We start from the raw sequence: 14364 nt of genomic DNA on the forward strand, positions 1-14364 counted from the left end.
AACTGAAACTGATTCTGCCTGCTGTTGAAGTGAATGGCAAAAAAAAAAAAAAAAAGGGAAAAATCCTCTGAATTTAAAAGCACTGGAAAATATTTTCAGTTTCTTTATTATTTTAGATTAAGATTCATGTTTGCAATGTTGGTTTTGTGTGTTTTGGATTTACTCCTGGAAGCAAACAAGCATTCTTGAGTGGACATAGTGCTAAATACTTCCTCAATCTCCTTCCCCTTATCTGGTTGTTGTCGGTGGTGGCTGCCAGACCCATTAGTGTAGGACACCTTGAGGAGGAGGCTCAGGAAGTTGTACCTGGGTGCAAGTTGGGCTCCTCTCCCAGGCAACCAGCAGGACAAGTGAACATGGCCTTGAGCTGTACAGGGAGGTTTAGGTTGGACATTGGGAGGAATTTCTTCACAGAAAGGGCTGATTAGAGACTGGAACAGGCTGCCCTGTGAGGTGGTGGAGTCACAGTTCCTGGAGGTTGTAAAGGAAAGACTGAACGTGGCACTCAGTGCCATGGTCTGGTTGACAAGGTGGTGTTGGGCCATAGGTTGGACTTGATGACCTCAGAGAGATTTTCGAGGCTAATTGAGTCTGTGATCCCTCCTTTCAGATTTTTTTTTTTTTTTTTTTTTTTTTTTTTAATCTGAGTGGTAGGAAATATTGCAGGGTGTATGTGTTTTCAGTTTTGCCACAATTCATTTGTTGCCATCCTGCCTTGATCCAGGTACACTGAGGTGCCCTGCCAGTCAGTGTATGATGCCCTGATCCAGGCACTGCCTGTGGGTGATGACTTTCACCTGACCTGGGAAAGGGTTGCTCGTGGGGGGCTGGGGATTTAGTGCTTAAGTGAAACCTCTGGAGACCAGGAACGGGGGCGATTATGTTACCGGGTGAGTAGCTGAGAGGCTTCGATGGGCTCCCCGGGACCAGCATAGAGCTCGTGCACACTCCCCTCAGCCCCGCGGGGCTGCCCAGCCGTCGAGGGCTGCCCGGGCAGAGGTGAGGCGGCGGCGGGGAGGTGCGAGGCGACAACGCGGTGACTCAGCCACGGGTACTGGGAGGTACTCGGGGCACACGGCGGGAGCGGCAGCGAGACCGGGACCGAGCGTGAGGGGCCGGGCGGAACGGCCCCTGGAGCGCGGGGCGGGGGACCCCGCAGAGGGGCGGGGCGACCGCCGCGCGCGCGTGTGACAGGTGCGGCGAGCGCGCGCGCGCGCGCCCGCCGCCACCCCGCGCCCCACCCTTTCCTTTCCCTTCCCTTCCCTCACACCACCACCCCCCCCGCCCCGCGCGCGCCGCCATGAATATGCAAATGTAGGTATAATTGCCAGCCAATGGCGTGCGCGCTGGTCACATGGTGCTGGTGGAGGCTCAGGGAAGAGAAGTTGAGTCCGGGCGAGCTCGGGCAGCGCCGCCAGAGCCGAGCGAGCCGCGGGCGAGCTCCGCGCCTCCTCCGCAGGGAGCCCGCCGGCCGGGGCTCTGCCTGGACCATGCCGATCCTCCTCTTCCTCATAGACACGTCCGCCTCCATGAACCAGCGGGCGTACCTGGGCACCAGCTACCTGGACATCGCCAAGGGCGCCGTGGAGATCTTCATGAAGGTGAGTGCGCGGCGCCGGGGGAGCCGCCGCCCCCCTCGCCCCTTCGCCCCGCTCACGCCGCTTCTCTCCGCTCTCTCCGCAGCTGCGGGCCCGGGACCCGGCCAGCCGCGGCGACAGGTACATGCTGGTTACGTTCGACGAGCCGCCCTACTGTATCAAGGTAACGACCCCCCCCGGCCGCCTCGGCTTCGCAGCGGGGCCGCCCTTGGCGCGGCGCGGCCTCGTCCGGCCCGGCGGCGGCAGCAGCAGCCTGTGAAGATGGCGGACATTTTGCTTTTGTATGGAGGAGAGAGGCTGAGGGCGCTGCTGAGATGGAGGAGGGGGGGGGAGGAGACGGGCGGGCCGTGATTCACCGCCCCGGCGCAACGAGGGGCGGCCGCGCTCCGCCCCCTGCGGGGCGGTGGCTCCGGCGGGGCCGTCGCCGTGCTCGGGCCCCGCGCGGCCCTGAGACCCCCGGGACACGCGGCAGGGTGGGGCAGGCAGTGCCCGACCCCGGGGAGCGGGGCAGGCCGAGTTACCCCTCACAGCCCCGGGGCAGGGGCAGCGCGGGACCCCGGCCCTGGCCCGGGCTGTGGGGCAGCACCCGCGGCTCTTTCCACCTCTGCGATTCAAGAAGCCACGGTGTTGGGGCTGTGTGTCCCCCTGGTCTCCTCCCCCGCCCTGTTCATCCTGCTGAGTACGGTAGCCTGCACCAGTTCTGTGGAAGGTACTTGCAGCCGCCACTCCGTGCAGGGTTGTGGTGAGCTGGATGTGGAGCCATCGAATCATCGAGGTTGGAAGACACCTTTAAGATCAAGTCCAGTCATCAATCCATCAACTGCTACTGTAATTCCTAAACCACTAAACCACGTCATCCAGTGCCATCCTCTTAAACACCGCTAGGGGCAGCGAGTGACTCCACCACCTCCCTAAATAGTCTGACGTCCTGAATCATAAATATTTTCTTTCTAATATCTAATCTGAATTTCCTCTGTCCCAGTTTAAGACCATTTTCTGTGGTCCTCACTGCAGGCACAGCAGAAGAGACTGGCCCCTATCTCACTACAGCCTCCTATATAGGAGTTGTAGAGACTGATGAGGTTTGCCCTGAGCCTCCTTGCAAGTAAACAAGTCTGCCTGGCTGGCTCCTCTTGTCCCTGTTTTCTCATTCCTCGAGTTTGAGGCAAGTACGGCCATGCCGCTCATCACATCAGCTGCACCACGAGGTTTAGACAAAAGTAAAAAAAAAAATCGTGGTGCTGCATCCCTTACACTGTAGGCTGCAGCTTGCTGATAAAAATGTCCTAACATAAAATACTTAGGTAAAGTGTGTCACAGAAAGCATTGCTGTGGAAGTTTTATAATCCTGAGTAGTCCTGGATTAGGCCTATTTGCTCAGAGTAATATGCTACTTATCGTAATTGTTAGAAGTTCACGTACAAATACGTTACTGGTCATCCTAGAGAAGAAAGGAAAATACTCTCTAGATTTCCCAGATAGAGAGATGTTTTAACTTCTTGAGACTTTTTTTTAGAAGTAAGTGGGCTCACTGCTTCCATGAGCTTATTCACTTATTCCCATCTTTGATATTGAGGAAATGTCATTATCATGAGCAGTGAATCTTGGCTTCTTTTGTCAGCAATAAATTTACTCAGCTTTCTGAAGTGACAAGTAATAGGGTGAGTAAGTATTTATTGTTTGGTATTGCACCTTTCATTTCCTCAGAAGAAGGTGTAAAAGTCATTTCTGTGAATTGGAACCATCCTTGACTTAGAGAAACTTACTATCAAGAAATCTGCATCTGCTCAGGAGATGTGTTTTTTCGACACTGTGCATGCACCATTTGCCCCATCCGTGTTTGTGGCTGGATGCAAACCCGAAGTATTTGTTACGCCGGTGTTAACTGGATTTCTTGTGTTCTAGATTTCTTCTCTCCTGGTTTTGTGTCACATATTTTACAGGTGTAGCTTATGTTTGACAGATGAACTTGCTCCCTGCAGTGACAGCAAGCATACTGGTGATTCAATGAAAAAATTACTTTGCTGCTGAAGGTCTGTGTGGTAATGCTATAGGTTATTACCACATCTATACTCGGATTTGCTGAGGAAGATCCTTCTGTTTAATGAGCATCTGTGTGCATTCTGATGTGCTAATGAGCATCTGACTGTTCACAGTTTTAGTAAATAGTAATTGAAATAAATGGGACTGTGATACCCGTCATAGCGTTCAGTCATATTTAATATACATTAAATAGCCAAGGGAAATGAAAAGTATTGTGGTTCTTGTAACTTGCTAATGTCTCTTCTTAGAAATTTCTATTTCTGCCTTTAGCACGCTGGTTTTTAAATTGGACTTCACACAATATTAAAATATTTTTTCAGAAATTAGTAACTTTTCTAGGAACAGGCTGCAGATTCAATAAATATCTGATTATAGTAATTATGATCACAAGTGCAGCTCAACTGTTGCATAAAGACTTCATAGGATAAATCAGTGTTATTGGGCTGTCATCATGTCTGCTCCTTGAGCAGAGAAAGCCTCATAGCAGTGATGACTCCCTGTTTGGAGACTTGTTCTCAAGACCTTCACTGGTATTTATGATGTTCCCTCCGTTGTGTTTTCTAACAACCACAGTTGTGCCAGGAAAACTTCTTGGTCTAGGCCAGATTCTCCATGTCTTACAGAACATGCTTGTAAAAGACATAAAATCTAGTTTCTTAGCTAATTCTGCTACAGTTAAGTACTTCATTTCTCTTGATTTAGAGAAGGTGAAAACAAACTTGGCAAGTGAATGTATTTTGCAGGCTTGCTTTCCAAGTATGTGCAGTTTTGGCTGCTTTATCCTCTTGTTTTCTTTCTGATTTATACTAATTAAATTTCACAGTCTCTCAGATAGTTTACTAGTGAAGCACTTGAGGGAAATAATCTGGTGGTGGAGTTGAGACCACCTAAGAGGCAGAGGAATTACAGGACCTTGAACATGGAGAAGGAGTAGCTGAAGTACGTGCTTTAGGTTGGTTCGTTTCAGAATTTGTTTGCCTGTAGCATTAAAGTATTTCAGACCAAAAGCACTGGTTCACTTTTGATGGATGAGAATATATAAAGAAAATATGCAAATGTATTGTATTGTACTAAGCGGGAGGATCATGCTGATTTGCTAAAATCTGTAAAAGTAGGGTGATGTTTTTGAAACTGTCTTTAGTGTAGATTGTTTGAAATTATTTACAGGACCTGTTGCTTCTGTTTGACTGCTTATCGCTCTTTGTGCCATTTTTCAAAAAGGGAATTATTTAGTCTCAGTTTGCAGTGGGGCTCTGCAAAGAGCTGTGATGACAAGTGTCTAAAGAGGAGTCAGGGTACTGTCCTGGGAAGTCAGGGAAGGTGGAGACAGGAAGATGGGGATGGCAGGAATCTCACACCCATTATGGCGGCAGATGCCTCTGGAACTGCTGTTGGCTATTATTTGTTACATAATGTATAGGTGGTGATTTGTGACAGCAATTGTGGTGGAGCCATTTATAACTCTTACTTTGTTTCCAAAATACTCTACAGTAAGAGACAAATACTTAATATTTTAAAAGCATGTTACAAAATGTATTAACCTTGTAATTGTCAAGTGATGTGATCCTGTATAAGTCAATGGAAAAATACTTGTATGTTCTTTCCATTGGATGTTGGGTCAAACTCATTTTATGAACTAGGAGGGAAAATGAATGCGTTATTTCATGAAGTCAGAAGGCCTAATGCTTTTTGTGTGGTTTTTTAGATTAAAATTGTGATAAGGTGCTGTCAAGTGAGTCTGTCTTAGTGGCATGTTAACATGGAAGTGAGTCAGTCTGTTCTGGTATTTGGGTATCTGATTTTGGGTATTTGGCCTGCATAGGAAGGTAATAATATGTATAGTAAAGCACCTATGTAAAAGATGTCTACTACGATTAAAACACTAGTGCTTAAATTTAGGTATGGAAGGAATTCATTCCCTGTGTGTATCCAGTTGGGCAAGAAAAATGAGTTCAAGAGCAGCCTTGCTGTGTGGCAGGGTATTTGACGTTCCTGGCCTTCTGGCTAAGAGAAGTGCATTGCCCTATTCAGGGAATACAGTTCCTGATGTGTCCTTGTTTTGAGGACTTTATGTCCCTGGATTGCTAGAAGCCAGATCTTGCTCCATCCTAGCCGTATTATGACCTGGTGCTGCAGTACCTCCAAGCCTTTTGTGCCAGCCCCACCCTTCTCATCCCTTCCTGCACAGCGTGGCTGATCTGGAGTGCCTGGGCAGGAGGGTGGGAACAGGCCAGGCATGTTACTGTCTGACAGTTCTGCACAGCGCTTCCTGAATTCCCACAGTTTGCAGGTCAGGGGCCTGCAATGAGCTGTTGGTATGGCCCTTGTGGTCTTCTGTGGCTTTTTTCATATATTTACCCCAGTTCTTTTTTTCCCGAAATCAGATACATTTCAGCACCCTCTGTCAAGTATAGATGTTTCTCTGTATGTAAGCAACATGGAGTGGTGTAAGTGGGCAGAATCTTAAGCCTTTTTTTTTGTGTGTGTGTGTGTGAAGTAATGGTTCTAGAGAAAAAAATATGGGGAGAAGAGTCTCTTCACCTGTCCTTTTCCCTCAAGCTTTTCCTGTTTTCCAGTGACGATGTTTCAGCAAGATCTATCTTATCTGAAAATGGAGCTCATGCCAAAATCTTAACCTAAACAATTTTTGAAAAGGAGAGCAAGGCTTAACTCTTCATTTATTTTTTCCATTCTTGATTCTTGTGAATCCTCACATCCTGCAGTTTGTGGTTTGCTTGTGGATTTGGGCTTCAAATGGCGAGTTCAGGCCCAGATCAAAAACACAATGGCGGCCTTACGTGAAATTATTGATTAACTGGACTGCCCTGTTCCCTTGTGACTGATATTTGGCTGCTGAGAGTGATATGGCCTTTCCTCGGGGCTTTAGCAATTTTGTTTATGATCTGGTCACAGAATATGACTTCTGTTTTATGATCTTGTGAGACTCTATCGTCTGACCTTCATAAATGATCTGGTCACAACTGAGAGGACTGAGAGAACATAAGTTATATTCTGAAGTGCGTATTTTCCTCCTTCTGTTGTGTTATACTGAATTCAAGAGTCATCTGTGACTGCAGTGCAGAAATAGGTTCCATGAATTTGAGTACAGAAATATGTACATAGCTGTCTAAGAAGTAGCTCAAATTACTTTATACAGTGTGTGTGAAACACTGCACTGTTTGAGATGTGCAAATTGGGACTGATGAATAGGATGCCTTCCAGTTCCACTGCTGCTCCCTGCTAGCCTGAACATATGTTTCAGTGCTAAAGAGCTCCCTTGTGGAAGCAGCTCTTCGTGATGGACTCTGAGCAACCTCTCCTTTTTTTCTCCTGAAATTCTGGACTTGGGTTGGGATATCTTAGAGGCTGGAGGAGGAATTTCTAGAAGGCTTTTTTAAACATCTGTCAAAGAGTATTTATTGTATATAAATAACCTATTCATTTATGATATTGAAATAGTACTTCAAAACCGGGAGTTCATAAGGTCCCACTCGAGACTAACTTTGCTTTTATTTCAGTGGCACAGAAGCTTCTGCCAGCATTTTTTAATTTTGCTTTCATGGAGAACCTGTGCTGCTGCAGAATTGAACTGATTACCATTCACTCTGCACAGGGCAGAGGCAAATGAATAGGATGGGCTGCAGAAAGAGAGATGTGAGATCAGTTTGTCTGTTTCTGGAAGAAATGAGATCAGAGCTCCTGACCGTGAGCCGCAGGGAGAAAGAGAAACCCAGCCATGAAACCTGTTGGGTTTGAAGCAAAGATCTGCAGGAACGCTGCCTGAGGTGGTAGGAAATGCATTAGTGTGTTTTTTCACTTTTGTGAAGGAAGAAAACCACAGGAATACCTAATAAACTTAGCTGTAGCACATTGGCAGAATAAGCCTAAGCTGATTAAGTTTTTACAGGAACTTTGAGACCCTGAAAATCATCGGGTTTTGAATGTAAAAGGTCTGACTTTTGGCAAGCATGAGTACTTGGTGGTCTGGCCTGTGCTGTGGAAGGAGTGGTGTGAACAGCTGGGAATACACTTGGAGGTTTGCAAGGTGGCAGTGGGGTGTGCAGGCAGAATTTTTGGTGCAAGGCAGATAGCAGCTGCAGGGCGAGAGGGGAGCTGCTATCCAAGCGGTGCAAACGGGAAAGAAAGCTGAGGTCAGTGGGAGAGGCCTATCTTTCTCTCCAGATATGCTGTTAATGATATACATGCTTAGTGAACCCACTAGCCAGGCATTGTTGGAAAGGGGGGAAAAATGGTGCTTAATGTAGTACTGAGGGACTGGATGAAATGTAAGCAGTACACACAGTGTGTGTTCTTGATAACTAATTCAGGAGACTATATTCTGTACTTGTTCAGTGGAGAGAGATAACCTTTCCTGTTCTACCACTATGCACTTCTTGGGTCAGCAGTACTTGTATTTCTGAGCAGCAACATCTTCCATTGCCTGGGAAGTACTACATACACATCTTTCCTCCACGTCTTCCACAGTGCTTGTTTGAGGCTTTGTTGTGAAATTTGTGTGTTTTCAGGAGGCTGTCTTTCAGCAGAAATAACTGGCAGGTTAAAGCAAACAATTGCTTTTCCTCTGTTAAACACAATGACTTAAGGAAGAGAAACAGAAGTCAGTTGTTGAAGGAACATTCATGCAAGTGCTGATTGTCTAGTTTTATTTGAAGGCAAAACAAAATCAATTTAATACTGCTTGGGAATAACCATCTAACAGTTTTTACATGCTCCTTTTGATTTAACTTCTTTATCACTTAAATATGACTGAAAAATGTGTACAAAATGTTTTTTTTTTTTTTTTTTTTTTTTTTTATTAGACCGTTATTTTGAAATTGTATAAGCTATAGGCAGAAGGTTCTTGTTGGTGCAGGTGGTAGGTTTGTATTTTACATACTGCATTGCATGTCTCTCAGAATCTGAAAACATCTAAAAATCCATTTTATTAAAATCTTCAGAATCATCAGTTAGCATCCCTGCAGCAAGCAAGGAAGTATTGTAGCCCCTTTTAGCTTATAAAGGTACTAAATTGATTCCTATAGAGTGTGTTCTTTAAAAAGCACATTCCAACTCCTGAGAAACATCATATTGGGTAGCGTAAAACATGTTAAAATGCTTTGAAACATGCACAAGCATGCTGTCTTACTTTTTGTGTCCTGGTTGTGAGTTGTAGTGAGTATCCTCTTCCAGGAGCTGGTGTAATGAGGACAGAACATTATAATGAGGAATTTTGTGAAAAGTAATGTACCTTTTGCTTTTTTTAAAAAAAGAAAGCAATAATAATCAGGGTGATTCATTCTTTGTAAAGAAATAGCTTTGTGCCTTCTGAAATTGAGGTATTTTGTAAAAAATCAAATCCATGCAAGAACTTAAAAGGTGGTGGTTAAATATTTGAAAGGAATTGATTTAAATGGAAGGACAGTTCAGAAATTAACTTCTTCATAGATACGAGGGACTGAACTCTGCTTAGCTGTCCTTTTTATTATTACAATTTTGAAGTAGTTGACTACTTGAACTTGTGCTTTCACCTGCTACCTTTCTTCATGGAAGGGTGAGTGTGTGTTGCTAGGTTAATTCTTAACGAATATATTTTAACTGATTCTGCTCCTACAGGAATCTGCAAAGTAAAAGCTTGCTTTTTCACATGAGGTGGGTTTCTGCTTTCTGCTGTACAGAAGATGAGATGCCAGAGGCCTTGAAAGGAAACCATAATCTGTTGTTCATAGCCAATATAGCAGTTTATATTTTCATCTTTTTATTTAGTTCTTTATTTGGGCTTGGACATACTCAAAGATGTAAGCCCTTAAGACTACAGGATAAACTAGACAAAAGTGGATATGTTTGCATTAAGGGGCTTAACTCATCCTCGGTGCAAAGGTCACTTTTATTTTAAAAATAGAAGCTTAAAATGTGGAATCAAACTGTTGAGTTGGATCTCCCTAGTTGTATTTTTGTAGGGAGATGTTCCGTAAGGAGGAGGGTGCTTAGTGAAGTTGGTGGTTCCGGCCACATGGAATCTTTATGGCCTGCCTCTTCCCCTTTTGTGCTGGTACTATTTTGAGTTTCACTTAGAAGGTTTTCAAAAGATGTCTTTTTTGTTGGTATATAGATGTAAGAGGGCCTGGGCCTTTTGCCGTGGCTGTGTGGTGTGGTTAAAAATACGCGCAGCATACATCTGTGATACCTTGAGAATGGACATTCATTCTTTTTAAATTTGATGAGAACTAATATAGCATTAAGTGCTGATTGGCTTGCATTTTACCAGTGGAAAAAGGTAATTAAGATTACAGACACTTCTACCCTGTTCACCCTTGCATATTTTATAACCGCTTGCCAGGAGGAATTGTGATTTGCAGCGGCAATGCAACAATGATGTTTTGAGCTTGCTCTGATCTAGAGAAGATGTAACTTAGTGCTGTCTCGTAGTGTTATCGTACCTCAGGCAGCTGGGATCCAGTGGGAAAAAGCACGTTCTGTACCGTGTGACCTGTGATCTGGAGCTGAGTGCTTTTGGAGGGGGGAGCAGTGCAACTCCAAGGGCCCTTTCGGAAGGTTCCAGATGGCTTCAGCCTTAGTGATTCTCTTCACTATCTGTATTTTGAATGCCTGTGTCCTTGATTTTATTCAATAACATAGGCTACCAACCACCCCCAAAACCAAAATAAAACACCAAGAAAACCTAACAAAAACCAAACTAGCAAAAACACACCCTTCCCCCCCCAAAAAACAGGGGGAAAAAAAGAAAAAAACACACCCCTCCCCCCCCCCCCAAACAAAAACAAAAAACACCCAAACCCCAACCAACCGATTAAAAAACAAAAGCAAAAAACCAGTGGAAAGAGCAGCTGATGCTGTTCTGAATTATAAATGCAGATTGTCACTTAAGTAATGCAGTCTTGTAGATTGAGTCTTGGGTTTTTTTCTTCTTTCTTAAATTTTATTCTTAGAGTGCACCTCTTAATAATGTAACTCTTGTGCTTCTACACCCCCAAAAATATAGCAGGCCATAATTGAAAGGAATTTTTTTGCTTTGTATTTTTTCTCGCTAATTTCAGAATACTTAGAAAACATAGAGCAGTCAATTTCAGCTGTACACAGCATATTCTGGGGTTGAAGCTTTAGGAGTGTGCCAAGAAGAAAGTACCTTCTCGTAAAAAGACTGTTATTTTACAGATCAGAATCTGTAGTTTCCCATAGACTTGTAGTGATCTGTATATTTGCTCTGCAGAGCATTGAAAAAACCAAAATTTATTTTGTTGTAAGAACTGAGATTGACAAGGATCACTGAAACTTAAACTGCTTATTGTCAGATAAGTAAACAAGTCTTGTTTTATTTTTAAATAGCTATTATTATTTTATTGTTATAATTTTTTTATTACACAATTTACCCAGTTATGATTCCTTCCTTGTGTATCTATGCAAATTTTGGGATAAGCAGCAATGGATTTGTTAAATATTGTTCTATACTAAAAAAACTAACAGTTCAGTACTCCTTAATTTTACTTTTTAAAGGTAAGGAAATTGTTCATTTGTCTGTGTTCTCACAGCTGCTTTTAAAATCTTAAGCGTGTGAAATAGTATTTTAAAAAGTAAGAATCTTGGAAAGATGGATGTTGTTGAGCAATTAATAGGACAGAAAACAAAGATCTACAGTGTGGTTAAGCTGGTGTTGCCATGCTCTGCTTCTAAGTGAGTATAATGCATTAGCAGTGGTCTTCATAGCTTGTTAGTGGTTCAGCCACTGAGTTTTGATTAAAAAAAAAAAAAAAAAAGTTAAGCTCTGCTTTGTGGGAGAATGTACATCTGTTGAGGCAGAACACTTGGTGCCTTTAGCTGCTGCCAGGCCTCCCGATGGTGCTCCCAGACTGGGACATGGTGAGACCAGAGGGCCGGATCAGGACCATGTGCCTGCCCTAGACTCAGAGGGCCTGGCCTGGGGGAGTCTTCTCTAATCAAAAGAGCTTAAGCTCAGGTAGTTACTTTTGGTCCAGATGACGCTTGCATTTAAAAGGAATTCAACCTTGCCATCATCTGAAATAAAAATCTGAGTAATAGTAATGCTCCCAGGGATACAACTGTATTTTTGGCTGGATCAGAGTAAAGTTATTTGCTAGGCTGGCTAGTTGATATTTCAGTGAGTATATGAATTTAATGTCATCTGAAGTATTTTTTTTCCTCAGCAGTTCTTTGTACAGTGTTTCAGACATTAATTGGGGAAAGCTGGTGATTAGATGATTCCTTCTAGATTTATCTTCTTGAGTTTTGAAGTAAATTTGCAATTCCTGTTGTACTTAGGTGTGCTGCTGTAGTTCTGTGGTGTGCTTTTGGAAGGAAGGAGGGAGGAATGTGGCAGTTCGCGAAAGAAACATGAATCATACCGTGTTGTTTCAGCTCTGGGATGTAAAGCTAGAGCATCATCAGTAATGCTCTTCCACTTGATTTCCAGAAATGTCCAGTGAGGAATCCCTTGTGTTGACAGCACTTAGTCTGTAACCTCTTAGTTATTGTTTTTATTCCTTGTGACTTCTGCAGCCATGCTGAGTGTAGGAAGGGACCAGGAGAAGGACAGCTGGGGCTGACTGGTATTGAAAGCATATTTGATAGGCTGAAAGAGCAACAGGCGCTGTGAGTAGCTGAAAATCTTTGATTGAAACCTCCACATTTCAGCAGTTGCCCTCTCTACAGTGTTTGGATAAGATGCACCTATAATGGTATTTCTGAAATGACTGCTATGCTACTGAACAGGAGCATGGAGCCTCTTGTTATGCTTACTGTGCTAAGGCTGCAAACTGATTATTTCTGTATTCTCTCTCCATTAAGCTGTTGTGTGAAATGTAGCTTGTTCTGATTCAGCTCTGTATTGAAATATCCTGGCTTCTCGAGTGTTCCTCAGAAACAGGTGCTTTTTAAGCTGGATAGTGTTTTTCTATTTAAATAACAATGCTTTTTGGAACAAGGTGATAGCATGATCTCTTGAGTATTTATACTTTCCTTTCTTCATGTGTTTCCTTTTATCCTTGTACGGTAAAAAGTGCTGTGAGAGTAGCAGTCTAAATACATGAAATACTGTTGACCAAAAAGCTAAAATCAGAGATGGGTTGAAGCAGGAGCAGCAGGTAATAAATGAAAAGGTAGTGTAGGCTTTTTTCTTTGTGCTTGGTGTTGATTATTATCCCTTGGTTCCAAGCAGTTTCCAGCTTTGAGTTGTTCATACAGCATCTGCGTTTGGCATTCCTATAGAAGAAGGGGCTGCTTCTCTCTAAATGCTGATATTAACAAAAGGCCCCAGTATTCATTTTGTAACTGGAGCTTAAGAACCTCTCTGCTAGTGTTTTGCTGGGGTGCTATGCTTAAAGATTAAGTTGTTCTTAACACACACATTTTGAATTCTTCTTGAAGGAAAAGCGTTTCTGTCTTATTTAACGGCAAAGTCATCTTGAAAAGATAGTGAACCACATGGTGTAGTTTGACTGAGCTTTCTTTAGTTGTTTTTGGTTTTTTTCTCATTTTAAGATTTCATGGAGAAACACTTTGTTTTATACAAGATGAAATAGTTTTTTGTGTAGCTAACTGCCAGTAATAAAAACTGGCACTTACATTACTGGAATGCAGTTCACATTCACTAATGTGCTTTAGAAAACCAACTGGTTCGATCCGTCTTTAGAAATTATTTAGTCTGATGGGTGCAAGTACAGGAGAGTACAATTTAGAAATGAGCAGTTGAAGGGGATGTCATTTCACATGGCAGCCCTTCCTTGGAGTGTGAGGCCTGGATTGCTGTGAGGGGAAGTGAAACTGGAGGATGCTTCTCAGGCACTGAGTGGCAAGTGTCCAGGAGGGGCCATAGTGTGGCTGTTGTGTCCCAAGGGACAGCTGCCCTATCTGTGTGCACTGCCCAGGGGCCTGGAGGTACATGGCGTCTCCCCTGCGCTGTTTCCAGCTGCAAAGGGAAAAACAATGTGGGGGTGGGGGGGAGGAGAGATTCTGTGTTATCAAGGTATATAGTGTGTCCCAGAGAAAAATGAAGAATTGTGCCTGGAGCTGGATAGAGGGGTGTCCAAAGCAACAGCTTTCTGCTAAATATCTGGTGTCAGGGTGTATCAGCGGTGTGGGATCAAAGAGTCATCTACTCCAGTGTCTTTTTTTAGGATGTGTTTTTTTCTGAAGATATTTTAAAGCAGTTTAAGCATCTCTGTCTCTTGGGGACATTTTATGCATGTTGAACTTGGGTGATGTTTTATTTGACTGGAATTCAAGGGCTTTTTAAAAAACTACATTTTGAAAAAGTCCCCACTGGATTTAAGGAAGCATTTCCGATGGATAGTTTTCAGTTTGAGTGTGCTACAAAAGCAGCAGAAATAACTTTACAGGCAGAAACAATAAACTTACTATTCACAATACTTAGCCTTAACACTCTGACCTGGTGCTTACTAGCTCCGATATAAGGAGGACCAAGTAATGCTTCTGTAGACTCTTCACTGTACTTGACTGCTCTGTGGGGTTATCATGGGAGTAGTTTAACCTGCGAATTGGTTACCTGCTAAAATACTCCTCAGATGAGAACTGAGAAGGAGGGTCTTTGTTAGGCAGGTCTCACAGCAGACAGTAGTGTGCACCCTCTGGAGCAGCCAGTGAGCTCTGGCTGCACCCTGTGTTCAGCACCCCCCAATGATAAGCTGATTTCAGACCAGTGTGCCAGTATCGTTCTGTGCTGTGCTGATCT

General features: G+C 43.7%; 1 pseudogene; it reads left to right on the forward strand.

Moving 5' to 3' along the window:
• The first annotated feature begins 1422 nt into the window (after positions 1-1422).
• Positions 1423-14364, forward strand: part of LOC120765370 (integrator complex subunit 6-like) — a 39626-nt pseudogene continuing 26684 nt past the window's right edge.

This window comes from Hirundo rustica, chromosome Z (genome assembly GCF_015227805.2).
Source record: "Hirundo rustica isolate bHirRus1 chromosome Z, bHirRus1.pri.v3, whole genome shotgun sequence".
In the NCBI taxonomy this organism is placed as follows: domain Eukaryota; kingdom Metazoa; phylum Chordata; class Aves; order Passeriformes; family Hirundinidae; genus Hirundo; species Hirundo rustica.